This window comes from Oryctolagus cuniculus, chromosome 8 (assembly GCF_051225735.1).
Source record: "Oryctolagus cuniculus isolate XC-2025 breed Fujian yellow rabbit chromosome 8, ASM5122573v1, whole genome shotgun sequence".
NCBI classification, from domain to species: Eukaryota; Metazoa; Chordata; class Mammalia; order Lagomorpha; family Leporidae; genus Oryctolagus; species Oryctolagus cuniculus.
The window spans coordinates 49,058,956-49,078,763 of NC_142874.1; the positions used below are offsets into that span (position 1 = coordinate 49,058,956).

The following is a 19,808-nucleotide window of genomic DNA, read 5'->3' on the forward strand; positions in this document are numbered from 1 at the left end:
TGTTTTGTGTGTGTCTAGCATTTGACTTTTTTTTTTTTTTTAAAGGAAGAGTGGACAGTGAGAGAGAGAGACAGGGAGAAAGGTCTTCCTTTTGCCGTTGGTTTACCCTCCAATGGCTGCCGTGGCCGGTGCGCTGCAGCCAGCCCACCACATTGATCCAAAGCCAAGAGCCAGGTGCTTCTCCTGGTCTCCCATGGGGTGCAGGGCCCAAGCACTTGGGCCATCCTCCACTGCACTCCCTGGCCACAGCAGAGAGCTGGCCTGGAAGAGGGGCAACCGGGACAGAATCCGGCGCCCCGACCGGGACTAGAACCCGGTGTGCCAGCGCCGCAAGGTGGAGGATTAGCCTAGTGAGCCACTGCACTGGCCTGACTTTTTAAAGCTTTTTCCTATCCATTCTACAATTGAATTCTTATTAAATTCCTGGCAAGGATGCAGGAGAAGCATCATCATTCTGCCCCTTCTGAAGATGAAGAGAGGCACAGACCTGCTCTATATCTCCTGGCAATCTCAGAACTTAGCCTCAAACAGTGTTCAGAGTATGCGTGGGTGCTTTGAGTGCTGGCTGAGGATACGTGTGACCTCCTTCTCCCTGGGGGAGGGAGAGGGGAGTATACCAATTAGAGTCACAGCAGCAAACAGCCGACATGACCTGTCTGAATTTGATACTTTGATGGGATTTTAACAAAGGAATGTTTACAGCAGCCGGCTCGGGGTGTAGGAGAACTACAAGACCTAGTGAGGTTCCCTAGTACTTATCAGTGAGGAATCATTACTGCGCATGGGATGGACAGGGGGAAGGGAGGATGTAGTTATCAGAACAGGGAGAGAAAAGTCTGTGCAGAGAGACTGCTGCACAGGAGCTCTGGTCTTTGTTCAAGGTTCACTGTGGTCTACTGTGATCCAACAGGAGAATCAGTGGAAAGAAACACCTCGATCTTGTTGCCTTCCCCCCTTTCGTCTGATGAACTACACCAGCGTGTCCTTCTGCCCATACCCAGCTAGAAATCAGAGACAAAGACGGCTCTTGATGTGGTCAGTACAGCTGAGGCTCATGAGGCTCAGAACAGGGACCAAAGTGGGAACGTGAACCTGAAGGAGCAAGCTTGAAGTTTCCTACTGAGAGTTGGAGGCCACACAAGGACTTTGTACAGGTAGGATTTTACCATGCTTGAAATAATCATTTCAATAAAAAAGAAGTAATGAGGCAGGCTCCAGGTACAATCAGATCAGAAGGCTGTCCTTCTGCAATGCTGTGAGATCATTCTCCTTGTGTACCCACTGTGCAGTCAGGCTCCCTTACCACATAGTAGCTGCAGCTGTTCCTGACATTGCACCTAATATCATACTGACTGTATAAAGAGGATCATTTCTCAGAGTTCCTAGCAATTTGTGATGTTTATTTATTTAATTTTCATCTAATTGAGAGGAAGGGAGACAGAAAGAGAGACAGAACAGAAAAGACAATATTAAAGTGCTGAGATTCAATCTGGTTGGATTTGCTTGGGTCATATACTCAATCATGGCCAGACAGGAAATGCACTGATTGGCTCACCCTAACTAAACGACTGACTTCGTTCCTGGATATGGGAATGGGTGGCCTTCCACAAACCACACAGATTCTGGAGCAGAAGTTGGAGCTTTACTGGATAGCTGCAGAGGCCACAAGCAGCAACCACTCAGGTGGCATAGCAGGCGTGCCACTGTGAGTAAAGGGAGCAATCTGGAGCTGAGAAATGTGTCAGTCCCAGTGTAATCCAATACCAGCAGCCTAATGCGAGTTACACGGCAGAGGTACATTTATCCGACCCGGAGAAGGAACAGCGGGCAGCCAATGAAAGGCTGGGGTGGTGTTCACTGGTGCCCCTGGGAACACAGCTTCCTTTCTCAGAATTGTTAGCTCAGGTCAAAAGAGCCTGCTGCACTTCCAGTGCCTCATCCAAGTTCAAGGTAGAAAAAAAAAAAAAAAAAGCCGCACAATCTCCAAGAAGACAGTGTTCGAGAGAGGTATTGCCATTCTATTTGCCAAGGGAAATCTTTTGCCTCATTGGCCAGAAGCGTGTCATGAGGCCATCTTGGAGTTCCAAAGGAGGCTGGGATGCAGGGACTTCCAGTTTTCTGGCCCAGGTTACAGAGGAAGACAATGAAGCGGAGATAAATGCAGCCTTCGAGGGGAGTTCCTTGGTCTCCGCTACGGGAAGAATTGCCCTGCAGCCCTGAAGACTCAGCTGGGTCTGGAAATCACAAATTGTAAGTGGAGCCAATCAGTGAAGAATCACTCACTGGATAATAAAATTGGTTACCTGGAAAAAATGACAGCTTTATACTCAATTTCACTGGTTCTGCTAACTTGGGAGAACTGAGGGCCAAACTTCCCTAGGAAAGAGTGGGATAAAAGCAGCCACACGGACAACGTAGGAAAATTGCTGAACAACGCTGCGATCACATGTCCAGAAGACTTAAGAGCCTTTCTGAATAAATTCATGTACTAAAGCGCAAAAGCCTTAGCACGCACGAACTTTATGGGCCATTTGTTTTCAGAGAGGCTCATGCACTTAGCAGGGCCCTTCCGTCTAGTTGTTAAGACTACTAACAAAGCTTTGATGCCTTCTAAATCAATCTTTTAAAATTACTTCACTCTTTTTAAAAACAATTACTTATTTGATTTATTTGAAAGGTAGCGAGATGGAGAGAGAGAGAGAGAGACAGAGAGAGAGAGAGAGATGAACAGATGGAGATCTGCCTTCTGCTAGCTCACTCACCAAATGCCCACAACATCCAGGTGTGGGCCAGGCCAGACAGGAGACCGGAAGTCAGTCTGGTTCCGCACATGTGTGGAGGGACCTGACTACCTGCTGCTTCCCTAGGAGCCCACTAGCCAGAAATTGGTATTGGGAGCAAAACCAGGACTTGAACCCCGGCACCCTGATATGGGATGACAGTGTCCTGAGTGGTGCATTAACCACTGTGGCAAACGCCTGCCCCTAGTCCACTCTCTCTTATGACATAATTTCCAAAGGGATCCCTTTGTGGGCAGCTTCTCTCAAACTCTTTGCATTATCATCAGAAACACAACATTTTTTTCTTACCTAGGCATCTAGAACAGGGCTATATATAAATGTGTCTTTAAATGTAACTGAATTAAAATAATTTTGTGTGTAGGATTGTACAAACCAAATGCACCATTCTTTGATCTTAGAATCCATAGTGACACATGCATTCAACTCCAAGGCCTCAAAGAGTAATATAGGTCTTCACCAATTTTTCTCAAGGAGTAGCAAAGAGACTTGACCTCAAACAGCACACCACAAGGTTTCTCCCCAGCTCCACATCACATGGCACCTGGTGTCCCCACAATATTGCTCCTGTCTCTCTTGCTTATTCCAGAAGCGTCACTCCATACCCTGATTTATGTGACATCATCCACTCCTTTTCTAGCTCCTGTGGGTCCACAGCTCTGCATAGTTCTCTGTCCGCCCATCAGAAATCCCAATCAAGGGGCAGACATTGGGGCACAGTGGGTCAAGCCGCCACCTGGGCCTCTGCGTTCTATATGGAAGTGCTGGTTCAAGTCCCTACTTCTCTGCTTCTCATCCAGCTTCCTACTAATGCATGCTGGGAAGCAGCAGGTGATGGTTCCGGTGCTTGGGCTCCTGAGACCCAGATGGAGAGCCGGGCTCCTGGCTTCAGCCTGGCCCAGCTGTGACTGTTGCAGGCACTTGGAGAGTTAACCGCAGAGCAACACAGACATCTATCTTGCTATCTCTCTCTCTGTCCCTGCCTTTTAAGTAGATGAAGAAAATGCATAAATAAATAAATAAACACCCCAGCCCATCTTCCAATCTATAAAAGGGCTTCCTTCTTAAACAAAAGAGTATGGAGAAAGACTTAGGAACTCTAATATAGCTTCATAGAGAGTGCCAGCAACTTCCCACCTTGAGTTAGAGATAAAACTATTGGAAAAAAACATATTCACAATTTATTTCCACATGGGACAATATTAACAATTTATTTCCACAAGGAGCCATAGCATAGAAATAATAAAAGTCACAGATTTCACTCATCTTCAGTGTGAAACAGAAGAGGGAAAGACAAAGACCATGACCAAACACATAGGAAAGCAAGAGTAATAGCTACATTTTCTTCATAGACCATGTAGATCTGGAAGGCGGCTGCGGAAAATACGAATCTTATACTATAGGATAAGAAAAGTATGTGTCCTATGGAACTATTAAAGTCTCTGTAGTAAATGTATAGGAAGAATTATGTTTCATGCAGCGCGTGAACTAACGATGTTATCTGGTGGCTACTGGCTGACCTTAGGTATGTTCATCACATGCAAGTAAAATCAGATGATTTTTTTTACCAAAACAGAATACATCAGGACAGTTATGAAATTAACCAAGAATTCCATTAGTGACTGCTCTCCATGCCAATGTGCTCACTAACAGCCACGAGTAATAACCCATATTCTTGGTTGGGGTTTCCCTCTGACAAGTCACATGATTTTGGTTAATTCACTTAGCTTCTCGCCAAGTCTCTGCTTCTTCATCTCTTAAACTGAGATGCAAGTCACCCTTTCCCAGGTGCAGTGAAGATCGTTTTAGCTAATGCTGTGCCACTGTTGTAAAATATCAAACCCAAAGTACCATTATTGTTAATAATTGTAATGGCGCTTTACAGACTGTACACAAAGGACCTAGAAAGATTGTGCTACATGCACTGGATACATAATTAAATGGATGCATTATGCCCATTCTGAAATATTTAACTTTGGTATCGCTGCCTAGAACATTATACTATGCTCCCCGGAATTTTAATTTGATACTATCAGCTACCATTCAGGGGGCATTTGCAAGGCATGAGTCTACTTACTTTAAATATCTTATTTAAACATCTTATAATCTGATGAGAGAGGGCATTGTTATAGTCTCTCTTATATAGTAAAGGAAACTGAAATTTGAAGAGTTTAAATAAGTCTCTAGGGACCAGCTCTGTGGTATGTCTGTGGCACTGGCATTCCATATGGGCACTGGTTCAAGTCCCAGCTGCTCCTCTTCCAATCCAGCTCCCTGCTAATGGCCTGGGAAAGCAGGGGAAGATGGCCCTAGTGCTTGGGCCCCTGCACCTACGTGGGAGATCTGAAAGAAGCTCCTGGCTCCTGGCTTCAGATTGGCCCAGCTCTGGCTGTTGAAGCCATTTGGGGAGTGAACCAGCACATGAAAGACCTCTCTCTCTGTCTCCCTCTCTCTGTCTGTAACTCTGCCTCTCAAATAAATAAGTTCTTTAATAATAATAATAATAATAATAATAGTAGTAGTAGCTCTTTAAATCCCAGCTCACGGTGGTATTAAGTAGGGAAGTTGGAATGGAATCCAGGGTTGGAACTGACCTGCCCTGATAGTTCCTTGTATTTAAAGAAGCAATGTGTCCAGGTACAGAGGCAATAAGTTCATGTTGACTGACTGAATGGCTGAATGGATATATGTGGATGCCTATGTTTCAAGCAGTCAGAAAGAGGGATCTTTGAAAGATTCATAGAAATGTATATTACAAAAAAAAAGTATGGATGGGATTTCAATTTGTTTATTTATTTTTATTTGAAAGGCCACGTGAGGGGAGGAAGGGGGAGCAAGAGAGATCATCCATTTTCTCATTTCTTCCCCAAATGCCTGCAACAGCTGCAGCTGGGAGAGGCCGACACCAGGATCCAGGAACTCATCTAGGACTCCCACACGAGTAGCAAGGATCCAAGCACCAAGCCATTACCTGCTGCCTTCCAGGGCACACACTGCAGGAAGCTGGGATCAGAAGCAGAGCCAGGACCCAAACCCAGGCATGCCAGTATGGAATGGGGCATCAAAGCAGCCTCCTAGCCAAATGCCAAATGCCTACTCCTTAAAATTTTTCTGCACCAAAATAAATTTATCTTTTAATTCTATTTTTACATGAATCTTTTGAAGTATCTTCATATTAGCAGTTTCCCAATAGCATATATTATTATTTCTAAGCAAGGAAAAGAAAATGAAACTTTCTCCTACCTTTGATAACTATTGTCATTTAGAAATGAGCTTTTAAGAGGAAAATTTTTCAGATAAACCCGTAACTCTTAGAAGATTAGATTAAAAATTTTTAGTTTATTTTGATGGAATTTTGTAAGATATACTACAAAGAAACTTACGAGGTTCCAAGGGGTGTGGGTGGCTACTTGATCCTCCAAGAACTCGGCTGATCCGTCTTCTAAATCATCCTTTTCTCTTTCTATTTGCAGCATATTGCCGCTGCTTCTATCAAATATGTGCTATTGCGGCATCCATACTGTTCTCTTCTTCATTCTTCTTTCCTCATGGACCATTTTTCTTCTCTTTTCTTTATACTTTCATTTGACAATCTGGTTTTTAAAGACAGAATCTCAATCAGAGGATACGATCACAGTGAATTGAAAGTGTTTCAGATACTTTATTTTTGTCTTTCTAACTCAATTTCCTTATTACTCTTTGCCTGCAATGTGTCTATTTGGGAACCAAGACTTTTTTAGCGGGTCTAAATCCGGGTGAAGCTGAAGTGGGCCACCGGTACTACCTGCAATCCATCTATTTCCTTAATTCACTGTTCTGATCTCTAAACAGACAACTTATCTGTTAACCTCAGAGATGTAACACTCCCTCTTCCAGTTCAGCCGATACTCTCACCTCTAATTTTACTGAGCAAACAGAAGCAACAGAAAGAGAACTACCTAATTTCCCCCACCAAATACACCAGCTCCCCTGTGTTCATGCTCATATGATATTCGCCTTCCTCTCTATGCTGTGTTGTTTCTCGCTTTTATAATCTTGCAAATTACTCATTTTCTCTTCAGCTATGCCACAATTCAAATCTTCCAATGCACATGCACTCCAATGACTGTGTTTAGCATTTAGAAGTTTCCAATCACTTCTTCTGTGTTTCCTTTTTATGTGTATTACATAACTTCTTCTGTTTACTTCTTTTATCTGTTTGAACCCCTCTATCATGTTTATATTAAATCTTATCAACTGCTCCAGAGGTAAAGTTAATTTGCCCACAGTCGATGCACATTCTAATGACTGATTTTGTTGGTTTTCTTCCTAAGCATTAGCCCTATGCATGCGTTTTAGAATTTGAGTTTGCAGGCTCATAATGGAGCATTTGGAAGCTTTTAACAGTTTTCTTTCTCTCTCTCCCCCATGTCTTCAACCATGAGCTCACTCCTTTCCGTCAGCAGATCCTTGATCAAAAGCCAAGTCTTAGAGAAGCAGCTTAGAGTGTCCGCATGAAGGTGATATTGAGGATTTCAATCATAGAGCAGTTAGGCAGCTCAGCTCAATTTTTGCACGCGAGATGATATCCACGTATTCCCCTCTCCCTGGCCCACAAGTGTCTAAAAGCCATAGGATGGCCTTCCAAGAAGTCCCCAGCGTTTTGATGTGTTTTTCAGCTTCACTCCTGGGAAGGGAGGAGTCTTGCAGCTGTAAAGGGAGGTTCAGTTTTGCAGGCAGCGACTTCAGTGTCTTCTGCCCCTCAGGAGCTGAACCCCTGGCCAGTCCGTGATGCTTTCTGGATTTTTCATAAACTGTATGACTTCAGCCTCCTTACTTTTTTGTTCTATTTCCGTCTAGGAAATGGTTGTCTTATTTTAAAACCTGATTTATCTTTATTGCTTTCTCCTTTCACATTTGAGCTATCAGTGTCACGTGTTTGGAGCAGAGTAGGTTAGCAAAGCTTGACCTCAGTGAGCCGTCCTGCCTCAGTTCTACCAGTGTGCACTGCCGTCTCTCTCGTTTCTGTGTGACGCCCCTCTCCTCATTTGCGCACTACGTCACTTCCCCTTGTCTTGAGGACTTTTGTTCTGCAGTCATTCTTTCTCTTACCTGAATCACCGGTTTCTTCCTTTCTTCAGGAACATCCACATTATTTTCTTTCTTTCTTTCTTTTATATTTATTTGACAGGTAGAGATATATATAGTGAGAGAGAGAGAGAGACAGAGAAAGAGGGCTTCCCTCCATTGGTTCACCTCCCAAATGGTTACTACGGGAGTGCTGCACCGATCCGAAGCCAGGAGCCAGGTGCTTCCTCCTGGTCTCCCATGCGGGTGCAGGGCCCAAGCACCTGGGCCATCCTCCACTGCCCCCCCGGGCCACAGCAGAGAACTGGACTGGAAGAGGAGCAACCGGGACTAGAACCGGCGCTCACTGCGCCACTGCGCGGGCCCCAAACATTCCCATTATTACACAAACAGGATGGAAGAGCACTCATTTTATAAAACAAACAAAACTCCTTCGACTTCACCTTCTCCAGCTACTTCCAATTTTTCTGTTCCTCTAGTCCGCTTGATACAACTCCTCGATTCACGGTCTTCACCTTCTCCCTCCTCATTCTTCCCTCAACTCACTCTAATTAATGGGTCATTCATGCCTGAGGCTTCGTTTTAAGGGCTCTGTTCTGGCCATGTTCAGTTTGAGTGGCCGGGTGGGCATGCAAGCAGAGTGTAAGTAGCCTTGAGAAGCAGAGAAGAGTTCAGGACTGAAGGTACCAGTACGGGGCCCTTCAATACCTTGAAGTCATGGCTGAGACTACTAGGTGCTAATCGAACAGTCTTTAGAACTTCAAGTTTAACTGAGTGTGTTGCTACCTGAAATTAAGGCCACGCCTAGTAGTCTGTTACAATGAGATGTAAGTACATGAAGTAGGCAGGCATACAGGTTAAAATTGATTAGGTTTGTATGCTGGAAGACCACGCCTTCACCACGCCCCTGTGTGACCTCAGGCCCCTACCTGGTCACACCTGAGCACCCACCGGCCAATCAGGTTAATTAACCACTCCCCTTTGGAAGTGGGTTAATAGCCTGGGACAGGTTGTGTGCGGCCCTTTCCTCCTTCTTCCTTGCCCTGGCCTCTTGCCAGTAGGGGGCTGGCTGCAGCCCTGCGCCTCCAGGGTGTGTGGCCTTCCAGCCAACCCGCCCCAGGCTTCCTGGCCTAGATGCTCCTCCACGTGGCTGGTTCCTGGTACACAGTATGAACCCAGTTCTACCTGTCTCTTATAGATAAAGCCCTCACTCTCCTATGATTTCTCTCACTAAATAAAAGCTTAAAATGTACCATGCTGCCTTGTTTATTTGTGCCGATATTTAGAATTCTTCTCTAAATATTAAGCAGGAATCCACTCGGGATTATTAATATTGGGGATTTATTAATAAGCATATGGTGATATCATATGGCACCCCAAATTCCGATAACATGTGACAGCCCAGATGGGACTTCTGGGGAACTTTAAAGGGCCGCATTCCGGGGTCAAATTCCGATAACATGACTGCCTCTAGCTATTGAATCCGTGAAATACACATGCAAGTGTGTGTGTGTGTTAGGGGTCAGAGGAGTGTTGCATTTCCCCAAAGGCCCTTTAAAGAAACTCATCTGCTGCAAGGTGCCTCTTTGTAACTTCCTCTCACCTGGAATGTGTATGTGGTGCCTAAGGCTACATCAATCATGTCAGACAAAAGGTAGATCTGAGCATGTAAGCCACATGCTAAGATGGTGGAATACAAGATCAGCATAGACGAGCCCCCCTGGCTCTGTGGATCTGGGTATCAGCTACGGACTGCCCCCTTCTGACTCTTACCTTGTAAGAGAATGAGCTCTTTTGTGGATCTCTGTTACCAGCAGGTGAGCATACTTTGCCAGAGAACAGATAGTACTTAAAGCCCTGGAATTGGATAGGATCACCTGGGAAATGAATGGAGCAAGAGGAGGGAGGGGATGCTGCCAGAACCTATGGAACATCAACACCAGGAAGAGGACAAGGGTATAAGGAAAAGAGATCAACAATGAACAACAATGAATCAACCAGGCTTGTGTGGTGTCCTGGAAACAAACGAAGAGAAGAAGTGTTTAAAGTAAGAAGCAGTAATTAATTATCAAGTGCTGTTCATGGGCCAAGTTAAGAGAATAATGGACCGTTGGATTTGGAATTTACAGCTGACTTTGACAAAAGCAAGATCAGGGGTTAGTGGCAAAAAGCCTGAATTTGGGTATAAGAGAATGGGAGAACCTGAAGGCAGAAAAGATAAGCACTCTTTCAAGTACCAGTTTTGCTTTGGATGAGAACAGAGAATTGGGGCAGTAGCCGAGGAGTAGCCTCAGAAGAGATTGTGTTTGTTTATTTAAGATGAGAAGAACAATAGCATTTGATGCTGGTGGGAATGATCTAATCTAGTGCTGGAGGAATGAGAAAGTACACAGTTGGCAAGGTAGCCTTGTTTAAATCAGGTTGTTCCCTGAGCATAACTGTAATAATCTATTTATTTATTTATTGAAGATTTATTTTTATTTATTTGAAAGAGTTACAGAGAGAGGCAGAGACAGAGAGAGAGAGAAAGGTCTTCCATCCACCAGTTCACTCCCCAAATAGTCGCAACGAACCGAGCCAATCCAAAGCCAGGAGCCAGAAGCCTCTTCCCACGAGGGTACTGGAGCTCAAGGACTTGAGGCATCCTCCGCTGCTTTCCCAGGCTCTTAGCAGGGAGCTGGATCAGAAGTGGAGCAACCAGGACCCAAACCAGTGCCCACATGGAATGACAGTGCTGCAAGCTGTGGCTTTAACCCACTGCCACAGCGCTGGCCCCTGTAATAATGACTTTAATGAATACTTTTTTTACAATTTCCTACGATATACATAACTTTTCCTGGTTCGTTTTCATTTAGTATTATAAAAAAATAATAAATTCAACAGATTGAAAATAGCATGATTAAGACACCTCTTGGGACACCTGCCTCCTGTATCAGAATGTCCCAAATCTGCTTCCAATTCTAGCTTCCTGCCAGTGCAGACTCTGAGAGGCAATGGGGCCAGCGCTGTGGCACAGCCAGTGAAGCCGCCACCTGCAATGCTGGCATCTCATAGGGGCGCTGGTTTGAGTCCCGCTGCTCCACTTTCTATCCAGCTGCCCTGCTGATGTGCCTGGGAAAGCAGCAGGGGATAGCCCAAGTGCTTGGGCCCCTGCACCTGCATGGGAGACCTGGAAGAGGCTCCTGGCTCCTGGCTTTGGAAGGGCACAGTTCTAGCTATTGTGGCCATTTGGGGAGTGAACCAGCAGATGGAAGATCTCTGCTCTGTCTGTCCCTCTCTCTGTAACTGCCTTTTGAATAAAATAAACAAATCTCAAAAAAAAAAGTGTTACCCAGTGTTAGACAAGGATGGACATGAGCAGGATGTTGAGCCTTAAGTATTTATAATGTTCCTTGGAAACTAGAACCTTGGGAAGATCAAAAGGAGCATTCTCTGTGATGAGGACTTAACCGAGGTAGTTACCCGGGAAGGAACTACGGTGACCCCTGCTGGGAGGATAATGTACAGGAGTCTCTGTAGACAGCCAGGCCTATAGTAAACAAAGTAAGAAAAGAATACAGGCCGGCACTGCAGCTCACTAGGCTAATCCTCCGCCTGTGGCACCGGCACCCCGGGTTCTAGTCCCGGTCGGGGCGCCGGATTCTGTCCCAGTTGCTCCTCTTCCAGTCCAGCTCTCTGCTGTGGCCCGGGAGTGCAGTGGAGGATGGTCCAAGTCCTTGGGCCCTGCACCCTCATGGGAGACCAGAAGAAGCACCTGGCTCCTGGCTTCGGATCAGCGTGATACACCGGGTGAACCAACGGAAATGGAAGACCTTTTTCTCCATCTCTCTCTCACCCTGTCCACTCTGCATGTTAAAAAAAAAATACAAAATAAACTGACCATGTGTGGACAGGCTGAAGAAAAGTTAGTAGGTGAATCTCAGGTTAATCCTCCGCCTGCGGCACCAGCATCCCATATGGGCTCCAGTTTGAGTCCCGGTTGCTCCACTTCCCATCCAGCTTTCTGCTACGGCCTGGGAAAGCAGTGGAAGATGGCCCAAGTGCTTGGGCCCCTGCACCCACATGGGAGACGTCGAAGAAGCTCCTGGCTCCTGGCTTTGGATTAGCACAGCTCCTGCAGTTGCGGCCATCTGGGGAGTGAACCAGCAGATGGAAGACCTCTTTCCCTCTCTCTCTCTCTCTTTCACTCTCTTCCTGCCTCTCTTTTAAATAAATTATGAAAAATGTGTATTAGGGCAGGTGTTATAGCAGGTTAAAGCCACTGCCTGTGAAGCCAGCATCCCATATGGACACTGGCTCACTTCCTGGCTGCTCCACTTCAGATCCCTGCTAAGAAAGCAGAGAAGATAGTCCAATATGTTTGGGCCCCATGCCACCCACAAGCTCCTGGCTCTTGGCTTCAACTTGGGCCAGTCTTGGCCATTGCCAGGTTCTGGGAAGTAAATCAGCAGGATGGAAGATCTCTCCCTCTCTCTCTGTAACTCTGACTTTCAAATAAATAAAGAAATCATTTTTTAATTATGAAAAAAATTATACCTAGATTTCAATTTTTGCACCAAATTTATTTTTAATCTCATTTCCCATGAACTTTTTGAAATAGCCTTGCATTTAATAAAACAAAAGGGAAACTAGGGGAAAGAGAGATTAGTAGCATCACCTGAAAGACTTAATAGCTGAAGTTGTAGATTTGGGATGTTTGAGCCAGAGCACTTGTGGATGGTTTCTGGAGAATCCACAAGTGTGAAGAAAAATATTTTTTTCCTTTTATGTCTTTCCAAATATTTAAAATTACCACTGGGGGAGAAAAATTTTGTGTATAGCTTATTTTCATTAAAATATTTTATACTAAACAAGTTAAAAAGCAGCATTCAAAGCAATATACAGTTTGGAAATCTATAGCTGTCATCATTGACCTGTTATAGTATCTACCAGGCCATTCATTGCTACAAATTGAAAATGCAACGTGTCATTATGATCATCTTTCTGTCCATACCTTAATAACAGCTTAGTGGGGCTGGCATCATGGCACAGTTGGTTAAACCATCACCTTTAATGTTAACATCCCATCTGAGCACCAGTTCAAGTCCTAGCTACTCCATTTCTGATCCAGATCCTTGCTTATGTGCCTGGAAAAGCAGCAGAAGATGGCCCATGCACTTGGCCTCCAGATTAAGTTCCAGACTCCCGGCTTCAGCCTGGCCCAGCCCCAGCATTTGTGTCTATTTGGGGAATGAACCAACAGATGGAAGATATCTCTCTCTGTTTCTCCATCTCTCTCTCTCTCTCTCTCTCTCTCTCTCTCTCTCTAAGTCTGCCTTTTAAAACATAGAGAGAGGAGCCAGCGCTGTGGTGCATTGGGCTAAAGCCTTGGTCTGCAGAACCAGCATGTCTTATGGGTGCTGGTTAGAGTCCCAGATGCTCCACTTTTGATCCAGCTCCCTGCTAAGTGCCTGGAAAGCAGTGGAGGATGGCCCAAGTCCTTGGGCTCCTACATCCACATGGGAGACCCAGAAGAAACTCTTGGCTCCTGGTTTCAGATTGGCTCAGCTCTAGCCATTGTGGCCTGTCTCTCTTTCTCTCTCTCTCTCTCTCTCTCTCTGTCTTTCAAATACATAAAATAAATCTTAAAAAAATAGAAGAAGTGACAGGAAAGAGAGATCTTCTGTCTGTTAGCTCGCTCAATAGATGGCTGCAATGGTCAGGGCTAAGCCAGGAGCTTCATCCAGGTGGGTGCAGGGGTCCAAGCACTTGGGCCATTTTCCACTGCTTTTCCTAGGCTATTAGCAGGGAACCAGATTAGAAGTGGAGCAGCCCAGACACGAATCGGCGGCCATATGGGATGCTGGCATTGTGGGCTACAGCTTTACTCGCTACACCATAATGTCATCCCCTAAATAAATCCTTTTAAAAGTAACAGGTTAGGCTATGACATATCCAAAAAAATCTAGATGATAGATAGATAGATAGATAGATAGATAGACAGACAGATAGATAGATATCCTTAGATTTTACTTGTGTCATTCAACATGTTACCTAGGGAATTAGGAGGCCAACAGAGCTGAATCTGGAAATATATTGCATAGTCTGCCTCTTTTGCTTCAGTAAATGACTCAGTTGGAAAACATTAAAAACATTAACAAAATTGGATTTTGCCCAACACAAAGATGTATTGCTTTGAGTTATCCTGCAAGATGGCTTGCTCCATTACTCGATAAAAGACCGTGGTGAAGTGGTATGCCTGGGAAATGGTTAAGTGGATTTGCAATCTGAAGGAACATTTAAAAACTCAAACAACACTTCTAGCAAATGCTTTTGTCCATTTCAGAATCACCAAAATTTTTTCCAGCATTTTGAAACAGATTGCCGTTTCCCTTGCTGGTGAAAGTATTAACTTCTCAGAGCAGAGCCAAGTCTTGGTTCCCATGTCATTTGCACCAGGACAGCACAAAATGAGGATTTCTATTTTGGGAGCCCTGGTGTAAAGTTCAAAGGTCCCCTGGGGTTTTCAAATTGGAAAAACTTTATTTGCCAAACAAATACTGGTACTGTGCATGGTTGGAGAATCAGCCATGCTTGGCAGCCCATCTAGGTGTTCCACTTCAGTGAAGAAACTTCCCATGTCACCAGGATTCATTCCAGTCTAGGTTGTCCTGCATTACTGAGAAAGACAAATCCTGAATAAAATTTCACTTACTACCACAAGAGCCATCAACCTGTTCGGTGTCAGGGCTTTCAATTTCTGTTCTTTCAAGAAGTTTCGTTAGGAAAGCGGTTTATGAAATTGTCCTCTGCTATACAAAAATCCGCCAGCTGTCTGGAAGTTAAGTGTCCCTTAATTGAACTTAGTTAAATGACTCCTGGATACCTCCTACTTAGCTCTATGATCTCAGATCAAACAACACTTCAAACGAGTCCTGTCCTTCTGCTACTGGTTCTCATGGAGCCAGGCACCTTTCTCCTCATAGCAATTTTACGTGTGTGTTTGTGGTCATGTGATTAACATCTTTTTTTCCCCATCAGACTGTAGGCTCAGTATGGGCGGGCAGTAATTCTACTTTCGTTGATCATTGTTTCTCTAATAAGGGCCTGTGTACCTTAACTTTTAATCCAGGCCCTTGGCTCCCAACCCCAGAGATCAGAATCCTAATGCGGGCACGATACAGTGCACAAGTGTGGACAGGAGTTAATTTAAAAGTGAGAGAGTAAACATACATTCACGGGAGACTGTGGGCCATGCCACAGGGAGAAATACCTATCGTTGCCCATGGGAGAGAGAGGTCCTCCAAGTGTGGTCCATGGGGAAAAGAGGCCTTTCCCTCATCCTCAGTCTCTTTTATGAGGTAGAGGTGGTGCCTTAATTGAATAAACAAACAGGGTGGGGTCTTAGCTTTCATGAAGCTATCTGGGATTTTTTATGGCACCTCCACGTGGAATTTAAATTCCAGGTGGTCATCAAAATTCCATGTGGTCATCATGGTATTTCCTCCTTTTGGTTCCAAATGAGGCAGGTGCATCCTGGGAAGGTGCATGTGTCAAGCTGACAGTTAAAGGGTCAACATTACATTACAAGGCTGGCAAGAATCCAGCTCACCTAGACCTAACTAACTGCCTGGGTACCCCAAATCATCTCTAGCGCCCACAGAACAGTGCTGAGTTCAAAGTGGGAGTTCCATAAATATTCAGAAATACATGAATGAGATTGTGGTGGCCAGAGCAGGGCAGAGAAGGGCAGAGAAGACCAGCATCCAAGGCTGGAAACAACCTCACCCTGCCTACAGGAAACCTCTTCCAAGAGATGGGATGATGGCCCACATGGCCGGAAGTCCCACCTCCTCAAGCACCCCAGAAGCTTCTCTGCCACCTGTGCTGCCCTCTGTTAAGGAGTCTACCCCCACCCCAGCTCCACTGAACAGGTTGGATAGCTCACTCCCCAAACCAAGGTTCTTTCCCCTGCGCCCCATGTGGCTGGGAAGTGGGATCTGGGGGTGGCTGACCCTCCAGGGTCCTGAAGAAGGGGAGGAGAGGCCACAGAACTCCACTTCTCCTACTCCCACGATGCAGCCCCCCAGCCTCTTCCTTCCTGCTGCCGTGAGCCTGCAGCCTTCCCGCCCATGTGCTATGGGGAGTGGCCCCAGCCAGAGGCTCATTCTAGCATCTCAGATCACAATGTCAGTGCAGGCATTGCAAACATCCCAGCTCCATTTGGGGCTACCCTGAGCCCAGTGGGATTCCAGGGGTTCCTTATGAAGACTCACCCAGACAACACCTACGACCTCGATGTCCCTCCACAGGAGTCCTGGTCAGCAAGGGTCATGAATGCTCAGGTTAGGGATGGTGCAGCTGTGCCACACAATGTGAATTCCAGCTCTGAATGTGGTGTGAAACAGCAAGGAAATCCAGCAACAGATGTGGAGTCCCTCTGTGCTTATCAGAGAGGGGAGCTCTGAGGATGTGTGTGCCCGCCTTGTAAAGGAGAAGGGGTTTGGGGTGCCTCGCCTTGGGTTATCACCTCATTCCTTTCACTGGGGTTGTAAGACTGCCAATCTTGGCCATGGGAGCAGTAATGATAGCCTGTCGTATCCACCGCTAGAAATGGCTCCAGCAGCTTTGACTTACCAAAGAGCAACTGAAACAGATGGACACCGGTGACTGTCAGGAGGGAGATCTGAACGACGCCTGTGATGGGGACAGGCTGCAGCAGTCCCCTGCACTCATGCCTGTCCAGCCACCGTGTGGACCCCTGACCCATTCAGACACTGCAGACCTGCCCCGTCTGCCAGCGGCCTGTTCATCAGGGTCCTGGGGTGACGAGCGAGAAGAAGAAATTCAGTAATGGGGAAGGGAAACCAAGAAAGCACCCTGCCTCAGGACAGACTTCGCCTGGGCTCCAGCCCAGCTCTTTCTCTTGCAGGCAAGGAGAACTATGTCACCATTACTACACCACCAGCCCCTCCTGTACACACAGGTTGCCTCTGAAAACTCCTCGCATGGCCAGGATCTGGAAATCACTAGGATAACAAAGGCGTTGTCCAGAACTGAACGGGCCAAAATGATCCAGTGTGGCTACTGACTGTATCCCTGTGATGCCCTATAACCTACCATAATATATCATTATCATTATAATACAATTGCCACAGCTGACACTCCCACTCCCATTATGTACCTGATGCCATGACACTTCTGAGCCTTCCTAAAAAGGCCAGAAATTGAGCAGTCACCAAATTCCTGGAAATCCCTCCCTTTCCTGGAAAACTCTGCCCAAACACTACTCCTTATACCTCAAGATACAGGAATGACCCTGAACCTCCTGGGTTGCAGCTCTCCAGAGAGTGTCTACACTCCCTCTTAAGGGTGTACTTTGCTTTGCAAATGAATCTCATTCCTCTGCTAAGCTTTATCTGGGTCTCATCCTCTTACTCTTTCTTTTTTTTTTTATTTTTATTTTTTATTTTTTGACAGGCAGAGTTAGACAGTGAGAGAGAGAGACAGAGAGAAAGGTCTTCCTTTTTCTGTTGGTTCACCCCACCCCACCCCCGCCGCCAAGTGGCCTCTACGGCCGGCACGCTGCACTGATCCAAAGCCAGGAGCCAGGTGCTTCCTCCTGGTCTCCCATGCGGGTGCAGGGGCCCAAGCACTCGGGCCATCCTCCACTGCCTTCCTGGGCCACAGCAGAGAGCTGGACTGGAAGAGGAACAAGGGGGACAGAATCCAGCACCCCAACCGGGACTAGAACTGGGGGTGCCGGCGCCGCAGGCAGAGTATTAGCTTACTGAGCCGAAGCGCCGGCCTCACCCTCTTACTCTTTCATACATCAGAGACAAGAACCTGAGATGCACTTCCAGGGCCCAGACATGATATGTAGCTTCTTTAGGTCCACTGTGGGTCAGGTACAGACCTTGGAGCCAGCAGAAGCAGGCTCCATAACTCTGTGGGCCAGTGCTCAGTCTGGTGGGGGTAGCGTTCTGAGGAATCCTGTGTATTGCTGCTACCTCCTCCTCCTCGCACTTCTCTGGAGCTGCAGAGTCAGACCCTGTAGAGGGATAAGGGATGTGGCTGAGATTGATTCCTGTGGGTGAGATGTAAACATTGAAAAGCACTTGTTTCTGCCCCCACGCCTTCCCACCCCCACAGTTCTGTATGCTTTACCTGGGTGGAAAAGCCCTAGACCATGATTGGACCCTACAGAAGTAAGTGTTCCTTAAACTTAATGAAGTTGATGGAGGATCTGAATCTACCCTTTAAAGAGTCTAATTTAAAAGCTGGCTCTTTCTCTTGCAGTCACTCGGGCAGCCTGTCCCAGAGTCATTTTCGATAAGCCTAAGGCTCTGTTTTTCTTGATTTAGAATCATATTTGAACAAATCTGTAATAAGGGAATGAAAATTTGGAATTCATCAAAAAGAAAAAAGAGAGACAAGAACCTGAACCCCTTGACAGCCCAACATTCCCACCTCCTTCTGTTTCCTATCCCCAACCCCTCTTGTTTTTCCTGGTCCCTCCTCTTCCACTTGACCTGCCATCCTGGTCTAAAACTATCCCCATTAGCCACCTCTGATGACCCTCAGCATGGCCCCTTCTCCCACAAGTCTCCTAAATTGAAGGACAAAAGACATTTCCACCCCAGCTTTCTCCCTTACCTAACCCCACTCTTTTAGGGGGTGGAAGTAAAGGGCAAAGAGACTGGGTCTTCTTGGGTTAATAAAACAGGTTCAGTGAGCAAATAAGAATAAGAATAAATGAACAGAAGAAGGAATGGAAGGGAAGATACTTTTCGCTATATATGGTCATTTGAATAACAACAAAATGCCACTCGTCCCTCTAATAACTAATTCTCACAACAATCTCATCAGATAGAAACTATATCACTCCATTGCTAAGGAATCAAGGCATACAGAGGCACATCCCTTGCTTATGTTGTCAAGGGAATGGAAAGAAACTTTTTTCTTAATTTTGAATTTTTTGACCTGGGCAGTTGACATTTGGAGCTCACATACCTAACTCAAGGTTCCTTACTTAGCGTGTTGGGAGTTTCTGAGAAATTCCTAATTTTTGGATGAAGCCCCCTGTCTGGGAGTGAAAAAGCCTGGATGGAAATGTCCCCAAGTCTGGGGAAGTTCCAGCCACTTGAGTTCAGGGCGGCCATCCCATTACAGAAAGGCACTGTGGCACTTGGAAACATGGAAGAATCCTTTGCAGGTTTCTACTGCTCAGAATGCTACCTAGCAGTGCCGGTGGCAAAATGTTCTCCATGACCTGAGGCCAGAGAAATGCTACAAATGGAATTCAACTCAAACAGCCTTTGAGAATTTGGTATACTTTCATACAAGCCAACCCTCACTTGCAAATGCATGCTATGAGAATTTTGACTCCATCTGTAGCTACCTGCCCTTGTAAGTCAAAAGTCTCATCACTTAACTGTCTTTGATGTTAAAGTTGATGTCTGTGGACTGTCAAAGTTGGCAAGTGCTATCATGTCAGTTAAAAGTCAAGTTCTTATTGAAGTGCAAAGGAAATCTTTTGTCATTTTGAAATTTCCTTTTAAGCAAAAATTCCTCAATGAATTTTTAATTTTATATTACATGCACAATTTGGGTTTATTTCAAAAATATTTTTAATATTAGCCAATTTTTTAGAAGAATTTAAGTAAATATATCAAATTCATTATTTAAAAAAAGTTCTGTTTCTCTAAGAAGGCAATTACTGGATGAAATTTATGTAAATGCTTGGGGCCAAGGTTGTAGCATAGTGGGTAAAGCCACCACCTGGGATGCTGGCATCCCATATAGGCACTGGTTCGTGTCTAGCTGTTCCACTTTCAATCCAGCTTCCTGCTAATGTGCCTAGGAAAACAGCAGAAGATGGCCCAAGTGCTTGGGCCTCTACCACCCTCGTGGGAAACCCAGATCAACCTCCTGGCTACTGGCTTATGCCTGGCCATGCCTTAG

The 19,808-nt window shown here is 45.6% G+C and overlaps 1 pseudogene; it reads left to right on the forward strand.

The window, feature by feature from the left end:
• The first annotated feature begins 15,976 nt into the window (after window positions 1–15,976).
• LOC138843462 (E3 ubiquitin-protein ligase RNF167-like) overlaps window positions 15,977–19,808 on the forward strand; it is a 55,302-nt pseudogene continuing 51,470 nt past the window's right edge.